This window comes from Lissotriton vulgaris, chromosome 6 (genome assembly GCF_964263255.1).
Source record: "Lissotriton vulgaris chromosome 6, aLisVul1.2, whole genome shotgun sequence".
Lineage (NCBI taxonomy): Eukaryota > Metazoa > Chordata > Amphibia > Caudata > Salamandridae > Lissotriton > Lissotriton vulgaris.
This window is the reverse complement of record NC_141694.1, coordinates 818,333,305-818,346,695: the sequence shown is the minus strand read 5'-3', so window position 1 is coordinate 818,346,695 and position 13,391 is coordinate 818,333,305. Positions and strand designations below refer to the sequence as shown.

The following is a 13,391-nucleotide window of genomic DNA, read 5'->3' as shown; positions in this document are numbered from 1 at the left end:
GGGGTGCGCTATTCTTCCAGCGCCTGGTAATGAGACGTTTCGCAGTTATCAGCCCCAGGTCCAAAAACCTCGCCTGGACTTTCGTCTGTTTCGTTCTTTTAAACAAGCCCAATAGGCTAACTTCCCATGTATGCAGCAAGCTGCCTCCTGTCGCTTTTGCCAAAGTATCTGACACTGTAGTCCAGTAGGTGTGTAGGGAAGGGCACGTCCAGAGTACATGTAGGAGTTGTGCGTCCACAAGTCCGCATCTTGGGCATGCCGATGTATCAAGCCCAAAGTATCGATTAAGTTTATTCGGAGATAGATACGCACGGTGCACAATATAATATTGTATGATCTTGAAACAAGCATTGTGCTGTATGTTCTGCGTCCCAGCTAGTACCTGCGCCCATTCTCTATCAGTCCAGTCCTGGCCTCTATCGGCAGTCCATTTGTCTCGCAGCCGCTGTGACGAGAACTGTGTGTGTAAGTACATTGGCTCGCCCAAGCACTGCACAATGTGAGAGCCGTTTCCCATCACATGCAGGTATTGGATGAGCAAATGTGTTGGTGGCTCCTCTGTTAGAGCTCCCCAGGCTCGTGTCAATGTATGCAGGAGCGTCGCTTGTGTCAGGAATTGCCCAGCAGGAAGTCCTGTGTTGTCCGCTAGGGTCGCAAAAGAAAGTAGTGCACCATCCGCAAACAAGTCGCCCAGGCTCTCTAAATCAACGGCCGTCCCACTGCCCAATGCAGGTTCCGTAAGTGCGCCTCCCCCTCCCAAGGTGTACCCAGCAGTGGTAGATTGGGAGCATATGGTTTGGTAGCCTTTGTAAGTTTCAGGTTCCTCACATAGCACTTTCTCGCTACCGCAAGGTGTAGTTGATCAGGGCAGCGGACCTTAGTTAAGGGATGAAATAGCGCGTGTACCTGCGCGACCGTCATGACTGTGTCGTCCGAGGCAGTATCTCCCAAGTTCCTCCCACTCAACCAGTAGGCGACCCACTGCAACTGCGCAGCCAGGTAGTAAAGCTCGTGGTTAGGGACAGACAGTCCTCCACTCTCCGTTGCAGCATAGAGTCCTCAACGCAACTCTGGGGCGCCCCGCGTTCCAGATTAATCGTCTGGTCAGGGTTTCCAGCTCTCGGAAAATGCGAGTTGGGACATATACCGGAAGATTTGCATAAAAGTACAGCAACCTAGGCAGGGCAACCATCTTTGCAAGTGTAATACGACTGGGGACATTCAGCGGCAGTAAGTTCCAAAAGGACATGAGCTGTAAGTGACAAAATTGTTCTCGTGAGGTTACCTTCCAACAGGTCAGCGGGTTCACGATAAACCTAAATCCCCAAATAGCGAAAAACTGTTGGATACCAGAGGAGCCGTTCACCCATTACTACAATATCGCACTCCGGGGTGTCTGCAGCGAAAGAATATACACCTGATTTCACCCAATTAACGTGAAGTCCTGACACATCACCGAAATTGCTAAATATGGCAGTGAGCGCGCATGGGAAGCAGGTCAGGTCTCTAATGTAGATCAGTAGATCATCTGCATACAGTGATACTGAGTGTACCCCGTCAGCTAAGGGGATACCCCAATCTGCACCGGAAGCACGCAACTGCATCGCCAAGGGTTCCATCATAAGTGCAAAAATCAAGGGGGAAAGGGGGCATCCTTGTCTAGTGCCTCTACGAACATGGACCGGGTTTGAGAAAAATCTGCTTGTGCGCACACGTACCACAGGGTCTGAGTAAAGGAGTTCCACCATCCGAAGGTAGGCAGCACCCAAATCAAACTTTTTCAGCACCTGCATAAGGTAGGGCCATTCCATAGAATCAAACGCTTTCTCAAGAGCGAGAACCACGCACCCCGAGCGAGGCCATCGGGATACGGCCAGTCTTTGCACACGAAATAGCCGTCTAATATTATAAGACGTGTTGCGGGTTGGCACAAAACCGTTCTGGTCGGTGTGTACCAGCGCAGGGACCAGAGCCGCCAACCTCTGGGCCAGATCAGAATCTAGGATCTTGTAGTCCGTATTAAGGAGAGCAAGTGGCCTGTATGATCCCATATTGAGCACGTCTCTACCAGGCTTCAAAAGCGATATCACGATCGCCTCATTCAGGGTCTTCGGGAGAGCAGCATCTTCGATTGCCGCCCCATAAACCCAAGTTCGGGAATGAGGATAGTAGAGTAGGCCTTATAAAACTCTGCAGGTAATCCATCTGGGCCTGGGGTTTTACCATTGGAGAGGGAAAATATAACTGCCCGAAGCTCCTCCGCCGCAAGTGGTGCACCTAATTCTTCGCGCTGGGCATTAGTAACCGCTGGTAGCGGTAACTCCGACAGATACCTGGAGATATCATCTTCAGTGGCTCGGGAACGGTACAGGTTCTCGTAATGACTCGTGAAAGCCTAGTGTATAGCTCTCTGTGTGTAGACAATGGCGCCCTGAGGGGTGCAGACTGACAGTACGTTTGGGTGTCTCGCCGTATCAGCCAAGTTAATAGCTTACCTGGCTTATCCCCAGCGTGGTGCGTGCGCGCCGAGTGTGCAGCATAGTTTAAGTTCTTCAGTCTATCCAGAAGTTGAACATGCTGTTCACGGGCCACCACTAACCTCGTATCGTCACCCCCGCTATCTCCTGCTCGCCGGTCAGTAGGGCAGATTCTACTTTCGTCAAATCCCTGTCCACCTGGCGTCTCATTCCCGCCTGCGTGCCCAGACAATGACACCGCATGACCACCTTAAACGCGTCCCACTGAACCTGTGGGGTGGATGCAGTGTCTGTATTATCCTCAAAATACTGTAAAATGCGAGTCGAGAGCAACTCTCTGTATGGGGCGTCCAATAAGACATCCGGCTGGAGTCGCCACGTGGGGATCGGTGGGTGCGGGCGTTCCCAGGCAAAGTCAAGAGTGTGAGGGTTATGGTCTGAGTGAGTGCGACCCAGATAGCAGGAGTCTGTGACATGGGGCAGTAAGTCGTTCGACAACATGAATCTGTCAAGTCTGACATGCAGTGCATGGGCACCCAAGTAGTATGAATAAGTTCTCGTATTGGGATTGCGACTGCGCCAGGCATCACGGAGGTCCCACTGTGCCGCCCAGTCCGTGAGCGCTTTCGATGCTCCAACCATCGGCGCATTGGCCAGGGGGGGGGAGCGATCGGTCCAGTATAACATCTAGAACACAATTATAGTCGCCTCCAAGCAAAAGTGGCACACCCGGCCATGGCGCTGTCGATAATCGTGAAAGGAAATCCTCTTGATCAGTGTTAGGAGCATAAACAGAGGCTATGACTACCTGTTGTCCATCCAGTCTACACTGAAGTATCACATATCTGCCCTCAGCATCTATTTTACTGTGAGTGAGAGCAAAGGGGACCCCTGGACGAATCCATACCAAAGCTCCACGCGCATGTGCTGAGAAACCTGTGGCATACAGTTGCCCCCTCCACCGGCGACGCAGTCAGAGTACCTCCGGGTCTGTCAAGTGGGTCTCTTGCAATAGCGCTACTTGTTCCTGGTGTCGCTTAAGATATGAGTAAACTTGGTAACGCCGTGAGGGGGTATGCATACCACGCACGTTCCAGGTGCAAAATGTAACTGTAGACATTGCAACTCCGCTTCCCCACGTCCCGTCCCCACCACCCACCCACAGCACCCAGACCAGCAGCACAACAGATCAGACTTCCATATAATGCACAGTAAATCGTTCGCATTTTCCCGCTGCCTCGCAAGCACACATCAGGGGGAAGGGAAAAAACCACCAGTCTCATAAACATGGAAAAAAACAGGGAAAAAACCACCAGTCTCAAACATGGAAAACATAACCACAATTCCAAAAGATCGACAGCGGAACATGCTCCGTCAGTGTGTTTAATGACGCAGAAAGGAACATGGATATAAGAGGGGCCAGTGACACGCGCAAGTTATGATCTAGCCAAGAACATGGCCGTCAGGCGGTCAACAGGAGAGTAGTGGAAAACCAGAGAACATTACGTCAACAACCGAACCTGCCAATCAAAAACATTAGTCTAAGAAAGAGGATAACTTTAAAGTTACTGATAATATGCACCCATCCAGGCCTGGTTCTAACGGGTGGGCCGGAACATGAGCCTGGCCCTGGCAGTGACTGCACGAAGGCCAGTAGTAAATGGCTACTTTTATTTAAAACGTTCTTCCGAAGGCTGTTTTTATTCCTAGGATTTGCCTGATTGAGCATGGGCTCTCTCACAGGCACCCCCAATCACGCATCAGCCTTTAGAAAGGTGGGCTGTGTCCCGCCCACTCGTGCAGGTACAATTGGGTCACTAGAAGGGGACAAATCCTTTCTTTGGCACCTTTTCTATTCCACGCTGGAGAAAAAAAGTTTATTTATTCTTATTCACCTTTCCTGGTCTCGCAGCTGCTTATCAGATCGGCCGTGATGAGGCACCAGCAGGTAAGTGAATGTGTTACTATTTGTTCTTCTTTTTAAAATCAGGGAAGGCCCAGCATGACACATACTTCATGCATGCTTCATTTTCAATAAAAACGTCCAGATAACTGTGCTTATTAATGATCCTGCTGGAGAGCAATCCTTTGTCTGATGCCAGTTTTGAAATGCAGATAAACTGTATTTTATGTGGATAGCTCAGTAGGTTACTGCCTACAGAGATTCTTGTGTTACTTGCAGTTCAGAAGTAACAATCCTATCATAGGATAGGGACATAGGAACTGTCAAAGAGTTGCATGCAAACCTGAATAATATAGTTACAACTTCGCTTTTTTTGTGTTGTAATATAGTTAGATCTTCTCAGGTCTTTCATTAATCTAATGTTGCTAAAAAGAGTTTGTTTGGGCAGATACACATTTTTATCAGTAAAGCCAACCCCCAACCACTGGAGTACTCTAAATCCTGAGTTTGTGCTTCTCCAGACCAAACCCACTTAAAATATACTGCCCACCAGTACGGATGACATCATCCTCATTGGCTTATGTGACATTCCATATAGACTGATTTACATACTTGTATTATTCATTGTCTCAGTATAATGTGTACATGATGTTAAAATACAGTGATGCCCTACACTGATATGAGTAGCACTATACAACAAATGAAACGCATATGAGAGAGGGGCAATGGGGAGGTTGATCCTGAGGGTGTCTGAGAAGGAGGTAATTGGGGGAGGGCCTATGGAGAAATGATGGGTGCTGGTGGAGAGTGGCAGAGAGAGTATCTGAGGAGGAGGTCATTGGGGAGGGGCTACGGAGAGATGAGGGGGCTGGGGAAGGGTGGCAGAGAGGGCATCCGAGGAGGAGATCATGAGGGGGAGGGGCTACGGAGAGATGAGGGGCACTGGAGGAGGGTGGCAGTGAGGAAATCCGAGGAAGAGGTCATGAGGGGGAGATGAGGGGCACTGGAGGAGGTTGGCAGTGAGGGAATCTGAGGAGAAGGTCATGAGGGAGAGCCCGAGAAGTGTCACTTGCCTGATACTCCCACCTCAGAAACCTCCTCTTCCCATCAAAGGGAAATGACTTGGAAAAAAACACTTTTGAGAGTGATAACATTTAGAAAGAGATATGGAAAGAAAAAATGTATTTTACTGGCCCTTGTAAACTTAAGGAGAGATAAAGGAGGGCCCTGAAGGCCTGGCTAGATATATAAGTGACAAATCGGGCCCACAGTGGCCCACCCAAATGCACTCTTGGCCCACCCAAATTAAAATTCCTGGAGCCAGGCCTGCACCCAACCCAGCCAAATATTTTGCGCGTTTGAATGCAAGCTAGTATTAAAAAATCCTTTAAAACAAGCTGGAGATTACAGGTCTCCTTGCAGCCGGCAGGCAGGTTGTACTTTGAGTCTGCGCTCGCCACAATGCGTGGGTTTGTACATCGTAATTAAAATTCTCATTTTAGAGGGGCAGAAAGTTCCCACTTGGAGCTTTCTGCCTCTTAGTCTTCGTAGTATTATAACTATTTTTCAGTTTGTAAAAGCATTAAAACCGATCTGTTTTATCAATACATTTTTTACTGTTTAGTCTTCTTACATTTTAAGTCCCAAAAAACCCTCTGCGGGTGAACGTTTGCATGGTATCAAATATACTAAACGTAAACCGTCCTTGTGCTGTGGCTTGCAAGTCACAGTTGAGAGTCCATAATTACCCCTCCCCCCACACACCCCCAAATAAGTAATGGTGTGTGTTAAGAATACAAAGATGTGAGGAGGGGATGAGTGGTGTGCTGAGTGGCCACACATTCTTGCATCTGCCTTCTTTCCCCTTCAGCGAGGTCCATGCTCAGGATCTGGTGGTCCAGGGGATTCGTGGGCCAGTCACTGCAATCAGCCCTGACTCAATGGACTCCTCGTAGACGCAGCAGAAGCAGAGGTGGAAGATGCCCCGCCCCCCCCCCATCCCCCAACCAGGTGTGAATCCAAGATGGCGGGGCAGCACTACGGAGGACTGCAGTGTCCAGGGATCAAAGGTGATAGGTGCACCTCAATCCGCCGTGGGTAGCTGACTTCTGCCACACACGTTGGCATCTGAGGTACCTTTCATGCTTTTTAATGGTGTGAGCTGGTTAACTGAGAACAGAGGCTGCTGCAGCTCGCTTGGAAGGGGGAAGATCTGCAGAAGAAACTCCCCTAAAAAATTACCTCTGAAGGCGTCAGTGGTTTTTTTTTTTAGTTTAAACAAATTTTATTGTGAAAAAGTGCAACTAAGTACAAGCAATTAAATAAGTATCCAAGAACAATTAAAAATATTGAGTGAGCTAAAATGTATGTAAAATAGAAACAAGAAGTAATAAATAAAATAGTTGCATATATAACTTGTGTTATAATAACGTATGATGGGAGAAAAGGGGGGGGAAGGGAGACAAAAGCAAGTGAGATACTAATAATGCAACTGAATATAAACATGTGAATGTAAAAAAGCTTAATACTTTAAAAAAGATATCGAACAGTACAGGGAATCATTGATGTAAATTGAAATATGACATTAGTTAAGAGGAGAGAAAGAGAAATAATATAACAATAAATATATTTAAAACAGTGCAACATTATCAACATTTCAAGGAGGTTTGGGAAATTATTCTGTCGTAGGATGATGTTGGGTACATTTTTATGCAGAAGTGTCTAAGAAAATAGTCACAAGAGACCATATGCGTTCTCTTTTCAAGAGTAGAGACATAGGAGAAGCATAGGCACAATACAGTCGATGGTTATAACATACACTATACCACCAAGATTGGAAAGAGAGTTGTGTGGAGTGTTATCAGTTTTTCGTAATTTGTTGGAAAGCAATTGCAATTAATAAATCCACAATGTCCATGTTATGAGAGAGGGTTTGCCAATGATCAGCTAATGTACCTAAAAAGATAGCTTCAGGAGAAAAGGGGAAACTAGTAGGACAGATGGTATTAATTTGAGACCATACTTTCAACCATAACTGATGTGTAAAAGGGCAAGAAAAGAGCATGTGGAATAACTCTGCACGAGAAGCATTACAGGACCAGCAAACTGAGGGTTGAAATTTAGATAAGGACATTGGTGTAAACATAAAACGATTATATAGGAAGAAAAGTGTTTGTGTCATGCTGGCTGATCTTGAGGTTTTGCAGAGTTTCAACCACAATTTATCCCAAAGTGAAATAGGCCATTAAGAGTGGAAGTCAGATTCCCATTGGAGTTCCATATGAGTTTTAGGTCTATGTTCAATGGGTACATTGAGGAATTTGTAAATAGAGGAGGCATTAGCTTCAGGACTTAAAATAGGGAGAATATTGCGTTGAGGAGAGGAGGGGGGTGGTGGTGTAGAGGATATTAAAAGTAGAGAATTGGTTATACTTTGAATCAAATTAAATTTAACAGAAATCGATTTTGGTAGTTTATATAATAATTGTGCATCAGAAAAAGTAAGAGAGTAGTTTGAGTATAACTGATGGATCCACAATAAACCTCTGTCTCGCCAGGCTTTCCAGAAAATAGGTTTGTTTTTAATTCAGAGAAAGTTATTATGCCAAATGGATGAGTTTAGAAATCAGTCTTTAGATGAAAGGTGTGATAACATAAAAGAAAGAAATAGTTTGTGAGCAGCATTATGTATAGGTGAAGCTAGAGAAGGCGTCCGTGTTAATGCACTGAGGTGCTGGTAGAGATCAGACCATACTAGACAAACTGATGAAGTGCAATAAACACACTTTTTTAGGTGCTGAGCAAAACTAGTGCGGGGTTGGGGGGAGATATATATATATATATATATATATATATTTTTTTTTTTTTGGAGGTCCTTTACAGCAGCAGTATGTGGTGGGCCTCCCTGGATGTCTTCAAAACCTAGCGTTTCTAAACTCCCCAACAATCCCCCACTAATGTGAAATAGTCCTACTTTTCCTATTGAACTGAAGTGACATGGAAACACACTAATGAGAAATGTTAGGCCTGTTGCTGAAAGTCAGTAACGTACGGTTGTTTACAATGAGAATGTGCCCGTTGCCTCTCAGCCACCGAGACTTTCAACAATAAAGATTATTGGAACATGAATACAAAGAGATGGCCCATGTTATGTCTGTAGATATTTCAAATGCTGCATGGATTGGACAGGGAGAGCTGCCACTTCCCAACATTTTTCTCAACTCCGGGTTGTGAGGGATGGAATGGCGTTAGATTTGGGATGGGTGGCTGAATTACTTTTGATATTGGGTCCTTTCATTGTACCCGTTTTTGATACAGGAATGCAGCTTTAGGCTTAGAAGTAACAGTAAACATAGATTAGGCGCCCCAAATGACAGGTTAATGATGAGACTTGTGGGATAAGAAACAGGTATGTGGTGGACATGTGTGCCAGAAATGTCACTTAATCGGATCGATGGGGTATCTTTCTTACAAGAAATAAGAGAATCTTGGGCAAGAGCCCAGTTTCTGTAAAAGGAACTCAGTACCATCCTGTTTCTTCATAACAAACATTTTTTCCAGTGTCCTTAGAATATGGGTCATAGAATAGACCAGCAACTGCACTCCGCACCAACTAGAGCCTAACATTCTGCTCCGTTATCTATTTTTGTGACTTCCATTACAGTTGTGAGTTCTGGATAAAATGTTAGTATATGCAAGAGCCAAATATGTGGGATAAGACAAAAATGGAGGAGCAGAAGGTAAACAAAAAAATAACAAGACAGCCACTTATGTAAATTAGGACGCTGTGACAGGGTGTGCGGACAGGACATGACTACACCTACGGACTGGTGGTCCGCCACCCCCTCTCACCTTGCCCCTTTTCCCTACAGCTACCAGAATGCACGTGGACCAAAGACCCAGAGTCGGGCTGGCCGGCCGATACCAACACACACGGCCCCTTTAACAGTCCGGACCACGAGGAAGAGTCCACGCCCCTCGGCTGCGTCGGAACATCAAAAGCAGGAAGTGGGAGAGAGGCGACGGACGGACGGCGTTTCCCTGGAGGAGGCCGGAGAAGGAGTCGGAGAACGAGAAAGGCGAGACCAGAAGGACCCCGAGGTGGAAGAAAAGACCGGGACCGCGAAGCCAGGAGGCCAACGTTTCCACTCTTCGCCCCGCCACGTTCCCACGGGAGGAGCGTGGCTCCAAGAGGTACGGGGTCGTGTGGCGGGTTGGGTGGGGCGGAAGAGCCAGCCCCGTGTGTAAAAAGTGTAAAGCCTCTTTGTAAAGCTTCTCCTTCCATCCCCTCATGTGCACTCTTACCTTTACCTCACGGACCATAGATAAGCATCGAGACGCACTATCATTGGTTCCCCTCACTCCCGGCCCGAACTATTGCACCGTGGTCATACCAGTCACCTGGCCCGATGTTCCTTTCTTTCCTGCACCGGAGCGGAGGAGAATATTGGGGAGAGACGTCCCCATCAGGAGCCCCGGTACCCGTCGCCCTCCTAGGAAGAAGAAAGACAAGCTGGAGCAAGCTACCTTTCCCTTGGATCCCGCGGCTCATTCCAGGGACCGAGCAGCACCCCTACTCAGAAAGACTTATATACCAATAAAGCCATCGCTTAAACCCTTACTCAAGGCGCCAGTGTTTCTCTTTACACCTAAACCTCCTATCAGTCCAGGGATAGCAACGGAAAACCCGGGTATCCCGGCGCCCTTGGGACAACTGGTGTCAGAAGTGGGATCTCCTCTACCATCCATCCGCAACATAAAGATGGAGGCCCTGATTGAGCACATTATCAAAGGCCAGGAAAAATTGGAGTGGGCCGTAGAAAGCCAACTGACCTCCGCACAGGCAGATAGAGAACTGTTTACAACCACCATCACGGCCCAGTTTGAAAGCCTAAGAAATGTGCCACCTCCCACCCAGGTCATCCCCGGAGAAGTGCGTCTGCATAACCCCCATCCTACAGGCGTGGCCCTGCAAAAGTATGTGCACGGTGAGGATCCGGACGCATTTCTCCTGAATTCTGAAAGGGCCGCCCTTGCTATGGGGTGGCCCGAAGAGAAGTGGCTCCGCTCCGCTCCTTACCGGAGAAGCCCAATCGGCCTATCAGGCCGCTAACCCTCTAGGGACCACAACCTATGCTATCATCAAGGGGGTTATCCTAGACCATCTTGGTCTGGACCAAGAAGCCTACCGCGTACGCTTCCGGAAGGAAAAAGGGGTTCAAGGTGAGAACCCGAAGACACTGTTCTTCAGGCTACGGATGGCCGCGGATAAATGGCTACGACCAGATCTCTGCAGCAAGGAAGAGATACTAAATAAAGTCTACTTGCAGCAGTTTAATGGAAGCGCTGCCATATGCCACCCAATGCTGGCTGCGCCAACACGCTGGGCTTAATGTTGAACAAGCCATAGAAATGGCATCACACTATGCTCGGGCTCAGTCCAAGACCAGCCCTTGGGAACTTGAAAAGGCCCACAAAACCATACCTCCCCCAAAAGTAGAAAAGAGACACAAAACAGGAAACGAGATTCCCAGAGTACTTAAACCGACTGGAATGATGTCCCCCATGACTAGAGGACGTCAGTGCTTCGAGTGTGGGGAGTGGGGCCACATAGCGAGAATGTGCACCCGAAGAAAAACCCAGGAGGAGCCTATGGAGGTCGGGTATCTCCCGAAAACGGTTATGTACTCCGCGGAAATGGGCAGCACGTTCTATGTGAGTATGAGGATGAATGGTTTTAGGGTAAGGGCCTTACTGGATTCAGGGTGCCGACAGTCATTGATCCAGGCGCGCTTTGTCTCTCCCGACCAGATTACCCCACAGACTACCGTATCTATCCGCTGCGTACACGGGGACGTGAAGCCCTACCCTGTGGCCTCCATTACCATAGTTCTACCAGATAGAGAACCCTATATGGTCCGGGTGGGTGTGGTGGATTCTCTACCAGAGGACATGATTCTGGGGACGGACAACCCTGAATTCCTTTCCCTCTTTAGGGAGACCCTGTCCAAACCTGTACAGGGAGGGGCCCTACCCACATACCTGTCCCCAGAACCCTGGGTAATTTATAGGAGCTTTCGTTTTGCTCAGGGAGAAGATAGGACCCTGTTCCATGCATGGGAAAGTGCCCATGCCTCAGATGGGGCCAACCCCCAGACGTACCCCCGGTTTCTGGTGAAGAACGAATTGCTATACTGCCAGGCCAGGCAGGATGAAGGACTACAATTGCTGGTGCCCCGCTCCTTCCGGGAGCAAGTACTTTTTTTGCTCACGCCCATTTGACCGCAGGCCATGCAGGCAAAGAAAAAACCCCGGAAAGTATCATTCCACATTTTTTCTGGCCTGGGATATATCGGGATGTGCAGGACTTCTGTGCCAAATCTGAGGTATGCCAAAGAAGAAACACCCATCGCCCTAGTGCTGCGCCTCTACAAAGGATGCCCATCATAGGAGTCCCCTTCGAAAGGGTCGGAATGGATATAATAGGACCCCTGCCTAAGACAGGGCGAGGACACCTGTACGCCCTCGTGATCGTCGACTACGCCACCCGGTTTGTGAAGGCCTTTCCTTTACGGACCACCACGACCTCCGCTATCGCCGAGAAGTTTGTGGAATTGTTCTCCCGCGTGGGGTTTCCCAAAGAGGTGCTTACAGATCAGGGGACCCCCTTCACCTCCAAGCTGATGAAGGAAGTATGCAGCTCTCTAGACATCAAGCATCTGAAGACCTCGGTGTACCACCCACAGACAGATGGCATCGTGGAAAGGTACAACCAGACACTCAAGGCAACCCTAAAGAAGATGCTGAGCGCGGAAGGGACCACCTGGGACCGGCTTCTGCCCCTGGCCCTGTATGTCATAAGGGCCCAGAAGCAGAGTAGTCTGGGATGTTCGTCCTTCGAACTATTATACAGAAGGCTTCCCAGGTCACTCCTAGAGATGACGAAGGACATGTGGGAGAACGAAGAATCAGAAGAACAGAAGAGCATGCTGGAATATACCACCCAGCTAAGAACCAAATTGGGGAAGCTACGAGAACTAGCCCATTCCAATCTGGAACAACAACAAGAGAGATACAAAAAGACTTATGACAAGGGAAAGAGGCTGAGAAGAATCGACATAGGGAAGTGGGCTCTGGTGTTGCTACCATACATAAGCAACAAAACCAAAAATGAATGGCAAGGCCCTTTCGAGGTTATTGAAGCCATCGGTCAGACCACCTATAGATTACGCCTGTCATCCACGAAAACTCAAACATACCATATCAATATGTTGAAAGAATGGCTGGGGCCCTTACCGCTGGCAGGTCATTTGGTCACACCCTCCACATCCCCTGCTCCTCAACCTTGGATCAGTTGGTAGTAAACCAGGGGTTGACCTCACGGGAGAAGGCAGAGTTGGCCCACGTCCTGGAGCCCTTCTCCGACGTGTTCTCGGATATACCAGGGAGAACCAGCCTAGTCGAACACCGCATCGAAACCCTTCCGGGGAAAGTGGTAAAACAACGGCCCTACCGGATACCAGCAGCCCGAAGAGAAGTAGTGAGAAGGGAAGTCCAAGATATGCTTCCGTTGGGGGTCGTTATGATACCCAAACCGGATGGTACCAAACGTTTCTGTATGGACTTCAGGGCCCTGAATGCTGTGTCACACTTCGATACCTACCCTATCCCTCGTGTGGACGAGTTGATCGAAAAAATAGGTGACGCCAGGTACATCACCACCATTGACCTCACAAAGGGGTATTGGGAGGTGCCTCTTCGTGAGGAGGACAGGAAGAAAACAGCCTTCGTTACGGACGACTGACTATATGAATTCACGGTCCCCCCCTTTGGACTCCATGGCGTCTCGTTCAGCTCGGCATACATGGACGATATCGTCATCTACAGCCCAGACTGGGACGAACATCTGCGCCATCTGAAAGTCATACTCACCGCTCTACGAAGGGCGGGCTGCACATCAACGCCAAAAAGTCCAGAGCAGCATTCAACAGCGTGAACTACCTGGGATACGT

The 13,391-nt window shown here is 48.4% G+C and overlaps 1 protein-coding gene and 1 pseudogene across 1 annotated transcript in view; one reads left to right on the top strand and one right to left on the bottom strand.

The window, feature by feature from the left end:
• Nucleotides 1-13,391, bottom strand: part of AKT3 (AKT serine/threonine kinase 3) — a 1,006,792-nt gene that overhangs the window by 26,323 nt on the left and 967,078 nt on the right. The window lies entirely within an intron of this gene.
• On the top strand, nt 10,418-11,829 carry LOC147708042 (uncharacterized; annotated as a pseudogene).